This window comes from Benincasa hispida, chromosome 2, assembly GCF_027475165.1.
Source record: "Benincasa hispida cultivar pf3 chromosome 2, pf3_genome.v1.1, whole genome shotgun sequence".
Lineage (NCBI taxonomy): Eukaryota > Viridiplantae > Streptophyta > Magnoliopsida > Cucurbitales > Cucurbitaceae > Benincasa > Benincasa hispida.
In genome coordinates, this window is record NC_143479.1 from 65,809,950 (window position 1) to 65,827,406 (window position 17,457).

Sequence of the window (17,457 nt, forward strand, 5' to 3'; positions counted from 1 at the left end):
TTTTTGCCCATTTTCTCTATGCCTGTTTTCATTCGCTGGGTGTCCTAGTCGCTCATCATCTTCTTCATAAACAGTGGGTATTTTCTAGAAAACATAGATATGATATTCCCTTATTTTTCTGATGATTCCATTCCTTTCTCCGATGAATGCATACTTTGAAGGGATTGGAATTCCCCGTAGCAGAAGCAATTGGACGTATCAGTCTCTTGATTTCGTTTTATAGTATATAAAACATAATTCAGAGCGACGGAAACTCATAGATAAACAAATTTTTAATTTAAGCAAGTTGCTACTTAGAAAATACAAAGAGGAGAAGAGGGATAAGATATCACATACCCTTGAAGAAAACCGTTTTCTCGCTTCCTTTCCACAGCACAAACACAGACTACTTCTCTCGATCTCCCAAACTCAGCACCACGAATGCAACGACAACAACAAGGAAGAGGACACCACCACGAGATCTTCCTCATTATTCTCAAGTTGAGAATCAAAATAGAGTTTCGTGGGCTTGCTTAGAATAATTTTAGTGAAGGAAAATCTTTGTTTTGAGAGAGTTTTATGAGAGAGGAAGAAACAAACAGAGCGAGATTGGGAGGGATGAAGAAGATGATCATCCTCTCATTCCTTTGTTTTTTTACGTGATTGAGAGAATAAGGGAAACCACATCCCCTTATTTTTAACTAAAAATTTAAAAGAATAACTCCCAAAGAGAGTTGTAAATGAAATTCAAATTCAAAATTTGAATTTAATATATATTAACCATTTTAATATATATATATATATATATATATATATATATATATATATATATATATATATACTATATGTTATATAACATATGACCTGTAATTTATATTATATCACATATAATATAACTTATAGTTTATTATTCTCTCAAATAACCTATGGTATTAATATAAACCATATTCATATTAATTTTAACCTATGATATTTATATGAATCACATTCAAATAATTATCTCTCTCATAAAACTATATAAATTTAATATAAATCAAATTCACATTAATTTTAACATATAGTTTCTATATGAATCATATTCATATAAATAATATTTGAATCATATTTAAATATTTATTTCTCTCATAGAACTATATATAAATTTAATATGAATCATATTCATATTAATTTTAACATATAGTTTTTATATGAATCATATTCATGTAATTAATATTTGAATCATATTCAAATATTTATTTTTCTCATAAAATTAATATAATGTATCAACAAATATTACGCTTTATAATGTATCAACAAATATTATTTAATTATATCTTATATAATTAATTCCCTTTAATTAATTTGAACAATTCAAATTAAACCTTGATTCTCATTAGTTCGTGATAACATATATTACGCTTTATGATGTATCAATACACATTATTTAATTGTATCTTATACAATTACCTTTTAATTAATTTGAAAAATTCAAATTAATCCAAAATTAATTTAATTTTCATTAATTCTTATTGAGCTAACAAGGGGACTATATGGACCTGAAGTTCCAATGATACTTGATTACTTAATTAAACTTTTTAATAAAATTAATCAACCATCATTAACTGCCGGTCACTTCACTAAAGACCGACAACCGCACTTATCGCACTATATATATATATATATATATATATCAATTGAATATACTCAACAGTTTGTTGACCCTTCACAAATTGCTTGTAAGTATAGTTGGGTCAAATTACTGTTTTACCCCAGTAGTTACATCTAACTCCTTAAGTATCATTGATCCCTCTAATGAACAAATAGTCGTAGTCCTATTGGGTTTTATGTCCTAAAACTCAAGGTTTATACAAAAATTAAACTTATTATGTTATCAATAAAGTTGTTATTGAGGTTTATTCAATAAAGTTATTATTAAATGTATAAATTACTCATTTCGCTTTAAAAAGAACCTAAATATAATAAACTACGATCTATGGCTATTACATGAATACTTGGACTTTATATGGAGAAATAAGAGTGGATCAAGTTCAAGTAGATAGCCAAAACGGCCTATAGTACAAGGATAAGACTGAGTACCTTATTCTAGAAATACTATCGAATGCGACCCACTTTATATTTAGTGCAAACGATGTGATCCTAAATTGTTTATGTGGAGACATGCGAGTGGAGGCGTTCTGTGCAAAGAGTTTGTATAAGATTGGACCAAGAAATGAGTCACTCTTACTTTATAATGTTGTTTACGGTTAAGATTGACTATTTCAAAGCGATGACCTAGGTAACTTGACCTTAATCCTGAGCTAACTATAAACTCCTATTTATTTGAGATTATTCTTAGATTTGTATGGGTAAAGGTTGACTCAACAATGCTGGCTCAATAAGCCCCCATTTTAGGGGTAAGATTGGATAGATAGTTGGGACATAGTGTGTGCAAGACAAAATTGACTCCTACATATTTTTAGAGATAGTAGAAAGGTTGTTCCCTTAAGTGCTGACTCTGGGTCTTGAACAAGGGGTCTAACCCTCTCATTGGTTCGAGAAGGACTCAGTTTGATGGTTGAATCACAAACCAATTGTTCGTTAGGGGATCAATGGAACTTAAGGAGAAAGATGTAATCTCGAAGGTAAAACAACTTTTGATCCAACCGTTATTATGAACAACCTGTGAAGGGTCGACTTATTGATCATGGTTAAATAAAGTGGACAAAAATATATCTACACTGAGGAGAGGATAACTATTGAGTTTTAGTGAAGTGATCCGGTTGTTAACAAATGTTGATTAATTTAGTTTAAAGTTTAGTCAATTAGTCTCGGATCGTTAGAGCTCATGATCTGTAGGTTCATTATGTCCCTCTACTAGCTCATAAACAAATTAAACCTTAGAATAGCGTAATGAGAAAATTTGAAACGTTCAAATTTTAATTAAAGAAATTATTAATTATATGTGATATAATTAAACATTTAATTAATGAATTAAATGAAATTAGAGAAATAAATAATATTTAAATATGATTTAAATATTAATTACATGATAAAGATTCATGTATTAGGAATTGGCAGTTCAATAATTTAATACTTGATATTAAATTATTTTAATAATTAAAATGGTTTAATTAATTATCTATAATTAATTAATTATTTGAATTAATTTAAAGAAAATTGATTAATTTTAAATCAAATAATTGATTTTAAAGAAAATCAATTTTAAATTAGAAAATGGGAGGAAGTGGGGTTTTCCCACTTTTTTCACCTCCCCTTCCACCTTCCAATTCCATTATCTATGAAAGTTTTGGTGTCAATCTAGGAATGCAATGTGATTGTATGTAAAAGTAGAAGAAAAGTTGGTTTCTCCGAGCTGAAGAGATTAGCCATGCAATCTGATTTTGAGAAGAGAGAAAGGTTCTCTCTTGTTCTTCACCAAACACCAAAATTCTCTTGAATTATCCCTTAATTTAATCTCATTTTGGATTCTACGACCAAATTTAAGGTTTAGAACAGTAGGGAAGATCAAGTGGTGGTCCACTAGCCATTGGAGAGGAGATTTGAGTTGTAATTGAAGACTTGAAGAGTTCATCAAAGGTATACTTCAGAAACCCTATTTTTTTAGTTATGAACATGCTTGCTTGATTGCTAAAATTGATGGAATTAGAGTGCTTAAGATCCAAATTGCTTCCGAATATTGATTGTCAACTCCAAAAAGTCCAACTATAATTGAACCTCTCTCGGGCCATTAGAGGATAAGGCGCCTCATTGTTCAAGTCTCGAATTTAGCTCTTAATGGATAAATTTAGCTACTTACCCTAACAATGGGGAAGGAGACAATTCTTGATTATGTAGCTTTGTTCGCAATCAGACGAATCCCCAAAATGGTAGGCTTATTGAGTTGGCGAATCTGGTCATTCTTACCCATACAAATCAAAGGACTGCCCTCATAGATAGGAGTTCACAACTCACTCAAGACTCAGGTCAAGTCACCAATGATCATCCTTGTGAAATGTAAGTCTCTTCTATTAATGGTATTATAAAGAGACACTATGCATTTCGTGGTCCAGTCTTATAAAAACTCTTTATATAGGATACCTTTGATCATATGTCTCTACTTGAATGATTAGGATCAGATCATTTGTAGCACTTTACAACAATTGTAACAACTATAAAGCGAGCCGTATCAGTAGCGTTACTAGGATAAGACACCCAATCTTATCCATATACTATAGTCCGTTTTGAGTATTACTTAAACATGATCCATCTATATGTCTCCACATACTTGTTTAAGTTACATTCGATAATTTTGGATCTTTGTTTAATGGGATTATTGCATATAAAACTAATCAACCATTGATTCAAATAACATATAACTACGAGGCTTTAGAGCATACATCCCAACACACTTGAGTTGGGAGGTTGTGTTCACCTTAGGTGGGCAATCGACTACGTAATTTTGCAATGAGGTTGCACAAAATTTTTCTTTCAATGTAGAGGATCTTCCATGACACAAAACCGGTTTACATTTGATTTCACATTTTGAAAGAAAAATTCTATTTCCGCTTATTCTTCATTCCAAATGTTGATCAAGAACGGTAAGGTACTTCTAGATCTGTCAAAATGAGAACTCATGGATGGATCCAATTATTAGCGCTGGTCCTAGAAGCTTGTGAACTTCTTCATGAAGGAACTCTTACACAAATAGAACTGTTGAGCGGAAGTAGATCGTTCCATATCCATTGTGAAAGAACAACACATTTACAATCAAACAAGAATAGTTATGCATCATCGAGTAAATTACAATATGCTTTTAAGTTAAAAAACAAAAGGAATCAAGTGACATACCTTTGAAGAACTATTCTTCGAGTATTCCTTTGATCCACACCAACCCAGCCTCTTAGAAAACTCGATGAAGTTCACGAATGCAATGAACAACCATTGAATAACACGAACTGTTAGATCCTCAAACACAATCGAGTAACACTCGATCCTCGATCCTCGAACAACAAACACGAAACTACCAAGAGGCTACCTTGGTATTCTTGGTGTGAGAATCCAAGAGGTGTGGACTCTGTGTGGATTTCGTAGAGGGAAGAAGGAACTGAATGATCGTTTACACGCTCGAGTAAGTGGGAGAATGAGAAAATCTATTGTATAGACTTGGATACTCGATCGTTGAGTAGCGAGAAGCTACCGTCTAGCAAATTCGACGCTTGACTCTTGATCGTTCACTATCTCGAAGGCTATCGTATAACTATATTCTTTACGCGATTGGAATGCTTTCGACAATAAAAAATGAAAACGTTTTTCATTTTTATCCATCAGTTATCAAAACTGATTAAAAAACTTCCCACTCAAACGGTTCAAGGAGAAGAAATTAACCACCAACAATTATTTTATAATTGTTTTATTATAAATAAATATAATAACTAATTTATCATATTATATTTATAACCTATAGTTTGAATATCACATCATATGTAATATTTAAACCATAGTTCTTTTTCTCCTTTATTGCATTTAATATAAATCATATTTATATTAATTCCTCCAATTAATGTACCTAATACATCAAATCAATTATATCATATATAATTGAATCAATTTAATTATATCATATATATAATCAAATTCCCTCTTATTAATTTGAACATTGCAAACTAACTCAAAAACTGATTCTCAACATGAATCCATTGAACTACCAAGGGGACCTTCTGGACCTGTAGCTTGAAGCTCCAACAGTACGTGAAAACTGACTAAACTCTTTAATCACGATATCCACCATCTGTTAACTGTTAGACATTCCACTAAAGAGCGATAGCTGTACTCTTCGCACTATAGATATATTTCTGTGTCCATTGGATATAACCAATCAACAGTACGATGACCCTTCACAAATCGCTTGTAAGTACAACTGGGCCAATTTACTGTTTTTCCCTTGTAGTTACATCTAACTCCTTAAGTACCATTGATTCCTCTAATGAACAATACATCATATTCCTACTATGAGTAAACACTTCTTGGGCCAAGAGAAAGTGTGCCGCCACATTGTTCAAGCCTTGGAATCGATCCTTAAGAGAGTAATTTATCTATTTACCCTTGCTTCGGGGAAGGAGTGAATTTTTCGTCTTGTGTAACCGACGACATGTAGAAACGCATGCCATTTTAGTCCTTTTACTTAGAATTATGAAGGTTGTTAGGCAGAAATTATGTCAATCGTTCTAGGAATTCATGAGAAAAAGAGTTTGCGTCGATCAACATGTCGAATCTCAGCTAACCCATTACTTTACGTTAATTATGCATTCAATGTTCTATTTTTGTAGCCAACGCAGTAAATGAACGCAAACGTGGAAACTGGACCATCGCATAGACGACCGCATGTGGAGAAACACTCCATCGCAAGGCAAACACATCGATCAACACATGGATGTTGCGGTAATCAGTCGTATGCGTCCATCGCATGGGAGTTGCGCTCGTCAAACGATTGTGGTCATCATGTAGAGTTGCAGTGTTAAGCGAATGCGGCCATTGAATGATTGTGACTACGCAACAATGCATTCTAATGGGATCAACGCAAGGTTGGTGGAATGAACGCATCAACGCATCTACCTCGAGAAAATCCAAAGCTGATGCTGACATTTCACCTACCGTGCCGTTGGTGGTAGAGCTTCAGAAAGGACTGACGCGCCGAATGTCAGACTCAGAGCAGACCAATTAATGTTGTCGGCAGTTCAAACTCTATAAATAGAAGCCGATGAGCAAAATTCCAAATAATCCAGAGATTATCCCTCAACCAGGAATTTTCCTCGCGATCTAGACAAACTACGTAAGAAGATGGCTGAGAGTTCTTTACCTCTTTCATCCATTCCGCGTGACGACTAGAGCCTTCGACCGGAGCTAGATTTCGAGAGAGTCAGCTCTTCCACCCATCCATGGCACCACCAGCAGCCTTGACGCACATCCGCCTGGAAGCAAAATTTTGCTTCCAGCTGGTCATTTCTTTTTCCTTTCTTTTCTTATATTGTATTGTATGACATTTTGAATTAAGAAATTAATACAATGTGTTTTCAATGCATTTCTCTGTTCCTTCGACTCCATCTCCATCTTCTTGGCAATTCTAAGCTCATGGTGGCCAACATGCAGCCAACGATTTTCGGAAGTTCCAATGGTCAAGGCAACTTGACCCAAGCAGTTGAGAGTCATCTCCTGCATGGAAGACTCCTTATGGTGACAACACTCTTATTTTTTTCCAGGGACGTCTTTTACTCTATCTTTACTTTGCTTTCTTAGTATAGGTTTTTTTTATTTTATTGTTATTTTGGATATATGGCTGCTTCCTTGGTTTTGTGTATGTTTGCTCTTATAGGTGCAACAATAAGTCTCCTCGGTTCGTAGTTCAATGGAAGAATTCCTTTCACCCTTCAACGCAAGGCTTCAATCACGTGGATTCCAACGCATGAGCGCATGCGTTGTTCCGCCTAAGGTATTTTTTTGTTATCTTGTATGCCTTATCCTTTTGAAATTCTCTTTTTTCTGATTACGTTGTTTTGCGATGTTTCTATGATGTACATATAGTTCACCGCATTTTCTAACTAGTCAACGTAAGACATTCTTTACTTTTATTAGCTTCTTCAAATTTTGAAAGTCTTAAGTTTTATTTTGCGCAAACCTGTGTTCAAACATTTATTATCGCATTCTTGTAATTTTGTTTTTAGCTTTGCAGTGAGAATGCTGCCAATCTCTAAGTTTGGGGGTGGCAACAGTCTCGGAGAATTGCGTTAATTATATTGCGATCATAAAAAAAAAAAGTTGAAGTGAGATTTTGAGAATAATAACTCCACTGTCAACGCAATAGAGAAACCCATGTTGATAAGAGTTAAGTTGTGAAAGGCACTTGCTCGAAGTTGGATGTTCGCATGACACACGTGGTGGCAAGCCAAAACGAAAGCAAACCGCCAGGATCAGCGCATTAGTGCAACTCCTCTATCCAGCGCAAGCCAAAACAAACGAGACAAGAGTTGAGTTGAATGTGGAACACAACCGAAGTTGGATGCCCGCATGACACACGTGGTGGTAAGCCAAAACGAAGGCATAACCAGGTTCAATGCCGCATTTGAATAAGTCATCACAAAGTTTTGAAGTATTTTTTTGAATGAATGCAATCTCAAAAGCTAAACATAAAATTGCGGTGAATGAATAAAAGTTTTTGAGCAAAGGCTTGCCGGATTTAACTTAAACAAGATCTTTTTGAAGAAGCTACCAAAGATGAGGAGAGCATTGCGGTGATGGTCAAAGGTGTGTGTAAATTATATTATGAGAAGCTGGTCATTGCAAAGGAAAGCATGAAGGGTAGTTAGAATTTCTTAAGTATAACGCACGCTTGAGGACAAGTAAGATTTTAAGTTTGGGGGTGTGATGACATGCAAAAATGCATGCCATCTTAGTCCTTTTACTTAGAATTATGAAGGTTGTTAGGCAGAAATTACGTCGATCGTGCTAGGAATTCATGAGAAAAAGAGTTTGCGTCGATCAGCATGTCGAATCTTAGCTAACCCGTTACTTTACGTTAATTATGAGTTCAATGTTTTATTTTTATAGCCAATGCAGGAAATGAACACAAACGCGGAAACTGAACCATCGCATAGACGACCGCATGTGGAGAAACACTCCATCGCAAGGCAAACGCATCGATCAACGCATGGATGTTCTGGTAATCAGCCGTATGCGTCCATTGCATGGGAGTTGCGCTCGTTAAGTGATTGCGGTCATCATGTAGAGTTGTGGTGTTAAGCGAATGTGGCAATTGAATGATTGGGCTATGCGACAACGCATTCTAATGGGATCAACAAAAGGTTGGTGGAATGAACGTATCAACGTATCTACCTCGAGAAAATTCAAAGCTGATGCTGACATTTCACCTACTGCGCCATTGGTGGCAGAGGTTCAGAAAGGACTGATGCGCTGAACATCAGACTCAGAGCAGTCCAATTAATACTGTCGGCAGTCCAAACTCTATAAATAGAAGCCGATGAGCAAAATTCCAAATCATCCAGAGATTATCCCTCAACCGGGGATTTTCCCCGCAATCCAGACAAACTGCATAAGAAGATGGCTGAGAGTTATTCACCTTCTTCATCCATTCCGAGTGACTACCGGAGCTAGATCTCGAGAGAGTCAGCTCCTCCACCCATCCATGGCACCACCGACAGCCTTGACACACATCCGCTGGAAGCAAAGTTTTACTTCCAGCCGGTCATTTCTTTTTCTTTTCTTTTCCTATATTGTATTGTATGACATTTTGAATTAAGAAATTAATACAATGTGTTTTCAATGCATTTCTCTGTTCCTTCGACTTCATCTCCATCTTCTTTGCTTAGCATCTTTACTTTCATTGCAACACTTAGTGAGATTACTTGGGTATTGAATACTTAGTCATGTGGATTAGGAATATGAAGCATGAAGCAACCCACCGAGAGGTATGCGTTGTGCGAGTATGTAAGTAATCTTATTTGCTTAGTGTGAAGTTGCTGCAACGCTTGTCTATGGGCTAACACATTGCTTGTCTATGAGTGAAGTCAGCAACAATCAACTGCCCGAGACGGTAAGTGGTTAGTCGCATTAAGCAAGGTTTGCATTGTTCACTAGGGATAGTAACAATCTTAGGTCAGTGAAGTTTATGCGATTTTCTTATATTATATCTGCTTCATTCGTCCATTAGGGATACTCGGGAGGGTAGTCTAAGGACAGGATCTAGGCTTGGGAAGGTCAGGTCAGAATCTAGGCTTGGGAGAGCCAGATTAGAACTCATAATACAACAGATAGGCGCTTAGGAATGAGTACTATTTGTTATTAACGCATCGCATGCATCCTAGAGATAGGATACGATTGAATGCGGTAACCTTGCTTTCATGCATTTTGCATCATTGCATAGGACAAGAGTAGAGACTTAGGAATAAACTCTATGGACACTTTGCGTTCAACACATGTGTCCTAGAATTAGTAGCACCGCATTTCCATTGGAAAATGACTTGCCGTGTATGGTTGTAGCATGATTGCATGGATTGCGTTGACTAGGGTTGCCCTTACGATCACTCTTAAGTTTTGCAATAAAAACATCTCCGCATTTTATCTATTTTCCCACATATTTATTTCACGTCAAGGATTGTCGCATCTCTACCTTTCATGCATATTCTCATTGCGTTGTCTGATAGATAGGAGTAGGAGTAGGATTAATTTAGTAACATCCCCTTCATTCTTTTATTTATACCGCCGCATGCACATCACCGCAAACATATAGTTACATGTCCCTGTGTTCGACCTCGGATTACCCGAGAAACTTGCGTTCATTTATACTTGGCGTGAATGCAAGAAAACTTGTGGCAGGACGCATGGTCATTGCATACATTCGTTAACGCAATTTTCATTCCAACTCATGACTATCGATGCATGACTATCAACGCATACTTTAGGAACATGCAATGCATAATGCATCCATGGGATTTGGTTGTCAAGTAAAATTGACTTCCAATTTCCGTGCACCAATAGCTGAGTTCCCAACTCCCAATCAGACGAATTTCGAAAGTGGTAGGTTTGAGTCAGCGATCTGGCCACTCGCACTCATGCAAATCAAAGGACCGCCATCATAGGCAGGAGTTTCCAACTCACTCAGGATTAAGGTCATGTTACCTATGGTCATCCTAGTGTAATGAAGGTCTCTGTCATGAATGACATTATATAACAAGACTAAACATTTCGTGGTCCGGTCTTATACAAACTCTTTTGTATAGAGTATCCCCGCTCACATGTCTAATACACGAATGGTCAAGATCAGACCATTTGTAGCACTTTATAAGACTTGTAACACCTATAAACCGGGCCACACTCGTAGCGTCACTAAGATAAGGTTTACCTCCTTTATCCATATACTAGAGATCATTTAGGTTATCACTTAAAGCACGATCCATCTGTAGGTCTCCACATACATGCTTAAGTTACAAAGATAACCAGGGATCTTAGTTTATTGGTTTGTGGTTAATGCAACTAAAATAACTCATATTTCATAGACAGTAGTGAATAAAATATCTCATATTATTACATCACAAAGATTTTTTTCATACAGATGTTACACCCCGCTCCAGATTACCCTTTTAACTTGGATGGAGTGGTGACTGCAACAGTTACCAACCTTCTTGCTGGCACTTACTGCCTATCTAACCTGTTAAATTTGCTCAAACGCTGAATACGTACATTTCATCAATATACTGAACTAATTAACTTAGAACTTAATACATTTACATTACAGGGTTTCATAGCATTGTTTTACAAGAATATTAACATTTAGTGAGCCCCATCTAGAATACTAGTCCCTATATGACAGACACATGTGTACTACTAATACAGGTCTTCAATTAAGCTTCCTTCAACCTGACTCTTAGGATGGCAGAGTAGCAACAGAGAAGTCTTTTGGGAACTAACTACTACCTGAAAGGAAAACATTTGAAAACATGAGCTAGAAGCCCAGTGAGTGACTAGCATTTAAAGCATAACGTTCATACATAAATTTGATATTAAAACTGAAAGCTTTAACTGAAAACATAAACTTGGAAACTATTATTCATGTCATCATCAACATCATATAGCACTATTTTATGTTTTGCTGGAGTATGCCTTAGTTTATCAGTCTAGAGTGGCCCTCTTGCTCACTCTTTATCATCCTTTACTGCATTATGGTGACGAAAATTAGCCGTCAAAGACTTGATGACTAAAATTAGTGGGACGCAATATGCGATGCATGTTTTAAGGTATCATTGATTATCATGCGTCGGTGGTCATGCGTTAGACTTACAATATGCGTTAACAAATGTATGCAATGACCATGCATTCCTGTCACAAGTTTTCTTGTGCTCACGCCAAATATAAAGCGAACGCAAGTTTCTCGGGTGATTCGAGGTCGAACTCAGGGACTTGTAGCTAGATGTATGCGGTGATGTGCATGCGACGGTTGAATAAAAGAATGATGGGTATTTTAAGCTATAAACTACTCCTACTCCTAACTAACAGACAACGCAATGAGAAGTATGAATGAGAGGTAGAGACCGACAACCGTTGAAGCGTAGGAAATGCATGGAAAAATAGATAAAATGTGAGAATGTCTTCATTGCAACCCTAAGCTTGACTGCAAGGGCAACCTCAGCCAATGCAAGCTATGCGATCATGCTACACACATTTGAGCCTAATTCTAGGACATATGCGGTGTATCTGCGATAGCGCCGAGAAGCTTATGCCTAAGCTTCCATAACCCACTCACGTGCTCTTGTCGCATGAACGTGATAGCCGCATACCACTATATCCTACTTCTTGACGCATGCAATATCCTATCTGTAGGGTGCATATGCTGTGTAATAGAAAACGGAGTTGATCTTTAAGTTCCCCATTCTTACTTATGCGTTCCAATCCGCTCTCTTGAGTCTTAGATTTGATTTTTAGACTACTCTTTCAAGTACACCTAAATGATGAATGATGCGCTCATAAGACAAGGTAACCACATAAGCTTGGCTAACGAAGATTATTCCTATCTCTAGTGAATACTTGCTTACATTGCTTAATGCGACCAACCACTTACCCTCCCGGGCAGTTAATTGTTGCTGACTTTACTCGTAGACAAGCATTGCATTCGCCTATAGACAGACGTTGCTATAGCTTCACACTAAGCAAATAAGGTTTTCTCACACACGCGCACAATGCACACCTTTCGGTTGTTTACTACATGCTTCATATCTCTAATCCACATGACTAAGTATGCGATACTCTAGGAATCTCACTAAGTGATGCAATGAAAGTTAAGGATGCTAAGTAAAGAAAGATGGAGATGGAATTGAAGGAAACATAGAAATTCATTGAACACACAATGTATTAATTTCTTAATCCAAAATGTAATACAATACAATATAAGAAAAGAAGAGAAAATGAAAGGACCAGCTGGAAGCAATATCTTGCTTTTAGTAGATGTGTGTCAAGGCTGCCGGTGGTGCCATGGATGGGCGGTGGAGCTGACTCTCTCGAGATCTAACTCCAATTGAAGGTTTCGGTCGTCACTCGGAATGGATGAAGGAGATGAAGAACTCTCAAAATTTCCTTTAACGCATTTGTCTGGATCACAAGGATCCGCCCGAAGGCCGAAACTTGGATGATTTGAAGTTATGCTCGATGACTTCTATTTATAGAGCTTGATCACCGACAACATTAATGGACCTTCTCTAATTTGACATTAGCGGCGCGTTGGTCTTTTTCTGAATCTCTGCTGCTAACAGCGTGGTAAGTGAAATGTCAACATCATCTTTTGATTTTCCCGAGATATACGTTGATGCGTTCATTCCACCAACCTTTCGTTGATCCCTCTATTATGTGTTATCATGTAGCCACAATCGTGCAGTGACCGCATTCGCTTGATTACCGCAACTCTACACGATGACCGCAATCGCTTGATGATCGCAACTCCTTTTCGATGGACGCATGCGGTTGATCACCACAACACCCATGCATTGATCATATGTGTTTGCCTTTGCGATGGAGAGTTTCTCCTCATGCGGTCATCTATGCATTGTGTCCACTTCCTGCATTAGCTACAAAAATAGACAATTGAACGCATAATAATGCATAATAATGGGTTAGCCGAGATTCTCAATGCTGAACGCCGCAAACTCATTTTCTCATGAACTCCTAACGTAATTGCCGCATATACTGCTTAACAGCCCTCATAATTCTAAATAAAAGGCCTAAGATGACATGCGTTTCTGCATGTCATCACATTACTACTTAACTAGGAAGGAACCCTTTTTGTTCTTTTCCTAAAAACATAATTTGCAACCTTAGTTGAGAGAGAACCTTTACTCAATTCCTCAACATCAATCCATAGTTAGTGTGAAGTGATCTCTACACTTCCAATAACAATTTTTCTTACATTCATGTGATTCTAGTTTAAGTACCGTCAGACCTTAGGTACTACTGCATAGATACCTTCTCCGTGTCCTTCAGTATCGAGCTATTCAAATTCTAGGACAAAGCTTCAGTACCTTCTCATCTAGTCCTTCAGTACTGAGCTATTCAAATCTAGGACTAAGCTTCAGTACCTTCTCATCTAGTCCTTCAGTATTGAGCTATCCACACTGAACTTGCTTATTATTATCTCTTAATGACTTAGTTGCCCAAAATCTTTTCTATACTAACGCATCCTTTTGTTTATTGAAAAGCATAGCATATATATAAGATTAATGTGAGATGCATTGCTTGGTAACTATTTGAAAATAGTTGTCATAAATAGCTTTCAGTAAACATGCATTGCTAAATATTCATAAGCACTAACAATTTACTTAAAACATTTAAAGCATTTAGAGTCACTCACAGCTCGTCGGGGCTCCTAACGGTTTATATGCCTCTTCTAGCTCCTCTTGGCCACTTCCAGCGAGATTTGTGACTTTCCAGTGAGATTTGCATCCTTAGCGAGATCCTCCTCTTTCTTTACTCACTCTTGCTCTCACTCATTTTCTTATCTCTCGCTCACTTTCGCTCATTCTCTTATCTCTCGCTCACTCTCACTCACTATGGTGAGCTGCCTGCTTAATCTTCCCAAGCAGCTGCCTGCTTACGCACCGATTCTCTGTTCCAAATTCAAAAATTCATAACTCAAAATCCAAAACTATTTTTAAGAGACTTTCTTCTACAAACTTGTTTATAATTGAGTTAACTTTCTTACCTTTAATATCGGCCCCAAATTCCTTGTAATTTGGCTTGGAGCTTCCAGTCTTCACTTCGGCCCCTGATTAATCCGAGAATTTGCCCCTTCTGCAAATTCCTCACTTTTTGCTATTCTTTATATGAGATCTTTCTCTGGCAAAATAACCTCAAAAACTAGATTTTCCAAGCTTTCAAACGGCACTGATCTCGCTTAATTTTCTCAAATCATTTTCCTAAACTGAACCTCTGAAATTCCTCTCTCTTTTATACTTCCTTCTGCCTCCCCTGTTCAAGGGTTGAACTGCCACCTCATCTAGCACTTAATGCTTCCCGGCCAATTCCCATTAGTGAGTTTCTTTAATTAATTTATTTTTCCTTCCCCTTCTTCATAACCCACGTTAGGCCTTCGCCTCATAATATAAATTTAGTGTGCATCGTATATCTCCATCGTCTAACGCCCAGCACCTATTGTCTAGTGCCCAGCGCCTATCGTCTAGCATTCAACATCTATCGTCTAGCATTCAACGTCCATCATCCAACATTCAACGTCTATCATCTAGCATTCATCGTCTATCGTCTAGCACTTGTTGTGCAGCTCATCGTCTAGCACTGATGCCGATCGTGCAATGCCAACGCCCCATCGCGTAACACTATCGTTTAGCGAGATCCTTCATATCATCTAGCGCCCAGCGCCTATCGTCTAGCTCAATCGTTTAGCAAACAATCTTGCTGATCTTGCTCTTAGCGATCTCATTGATCTCGCACATAGCCTATCACTTAACTACTATGAGCATCGTTTACCTCCGCACAATTACTACACGATCACCCAGCGCCTGCCTACACGATCACCTATTTCATCGTGTAGTGCCGTTCACTTACTAGACGATCGCATACCCAATCGTATAGTGCGCTCATCTGCTACACGATCGTCCAGTATCTTTGCTCGCACACACTTGAGGCTGCCGCAAGCCTTATCAACGCATCATGCTTTTCAACTCATGCGTTCATCCTTAGTACCAACACATAGTTTATCTAAAACTCACCCTTGACTAAGTATTTCTAACACTTAGAATTTTTTTCCTCCATATGCCTACTTTCTTTACCTCCTTTCATAATTTTACTTAACACATTTGTTACTCACTTATGTAGGAAAAATTGAGTATGGGGTTTACAACAGAACCCTATGAGATTTAGGGCATTAACCCCAACATTCTCCCATTTGTCCTAAAGCTAGTGGGGTATACAAGATAATTACAAGTACAAAACAATAAACTAGGGCACAAAGGCCCAGTACAATAATACTCCCGCTTGCCCTAGTCTAGCCGCGGTCGGTCCTGTAGACCCATGCTGTGTAGGTGAACCTTAAACACTATAGTCGTGAGAACATTTATAAACGGATCAACAACATTTTGCTCCAAAGCTATCTTCATGACAATCACGTCCCCTCGATGCACAATCTCTCTGATGAGATGGTATTTTCGCTCTATATACTTGCCGAGTTTATAACTCCGAGGCTCTCTAAAATTCGCCACAACACCACTATTATCATAGTAAAGGGTGATGGGTCTAGATATATCTGGAAGAACTTCTAGATCAGTTATAAATTTCCTGAGCCAAAGGGCCTTCTTAGCAACTTCACAAGCTGCTACATATTCGACCTCCATGGTGGAGTCAACAATGCACTCTTGCTTAGTGCTTTGCCATACTACAGCTCCTCTAATAAGAGCGAACACTAATCCTAAAGTGGATTTCCTAGAATCCTTATGAGTTTGAAAATCAAAGTCCGTGTATCCTGTAAGGATCAAATCCTTAGAACCATACACAAGCATGTAGTCCCTTGTTCTCTGAAGATACTTGAGGATGTTCTTGACTGCAGTCCAGTGACCTTATCTTGGATTAGACTGATATCTACTGACTATCTTCACAATGTAGTGGATGTCAGGACATAACATGGCGTACATCAAACTACCAACGGTAGATGCATAGGGGACCCGTCTCATTCCTCAACCTCTTGAGGTGTCTTAGGACACTGTTTCTTAGACAATGTAACTCTATGTCGAAAAGGTAAAAAGTCCCTTTTGGAGTTTTGCATCAAGTACTTGATTAACATCTTGTCAATCTATGATGCCTGAAATAATGCTGGCAATTTGTTCTTTCGATCTTGAAAAATCTATATCCTAAAAACAAATTAAGCCTATCCCAAGTCTTTCATGTGGAATTGGGTCGCTAGCCAGTTCTTAACTGAAGTCAGTAAACCTACATCATTCCCAATGAGTAGAATATCGTCTACATATAACACTAGGAAAACTATTGAATTGTTGTTGATTTCCTTGTAGACACAAGGCTCATCAACATTTTGGTCAAACCCATAAGATTTGATCGTAGTATCAAACCTTATGTTCCAAGATCGAGATGCCTGTTTCAGTTTATAAATGGACCATTTAGCTTGCAAACCTTTTGCTTTTGACCTTGGGCTATGAATCCCTCGGGTTGCACCATATAAATGGCCTTCTCAAGATTACCATTCAGAAAAGCAGTCTTGAAATCCATTTGCCATATCTCATAGTCATAATATGAGAGAATGAACAGGAGGATGCAGATAGACTTAAGCATGGCAACAGGCGAGAAAGTCTCCTCATAAACAACTCTCTCCACCTGGGTATAACCCTTTGCCATAAGTCTAGCCTTGAAGGTTTGCACTTTCCCATCAGCACCCCGTTTCCTCTTCTAGATCCATTTACAACCTATAGGATTAACCCCATC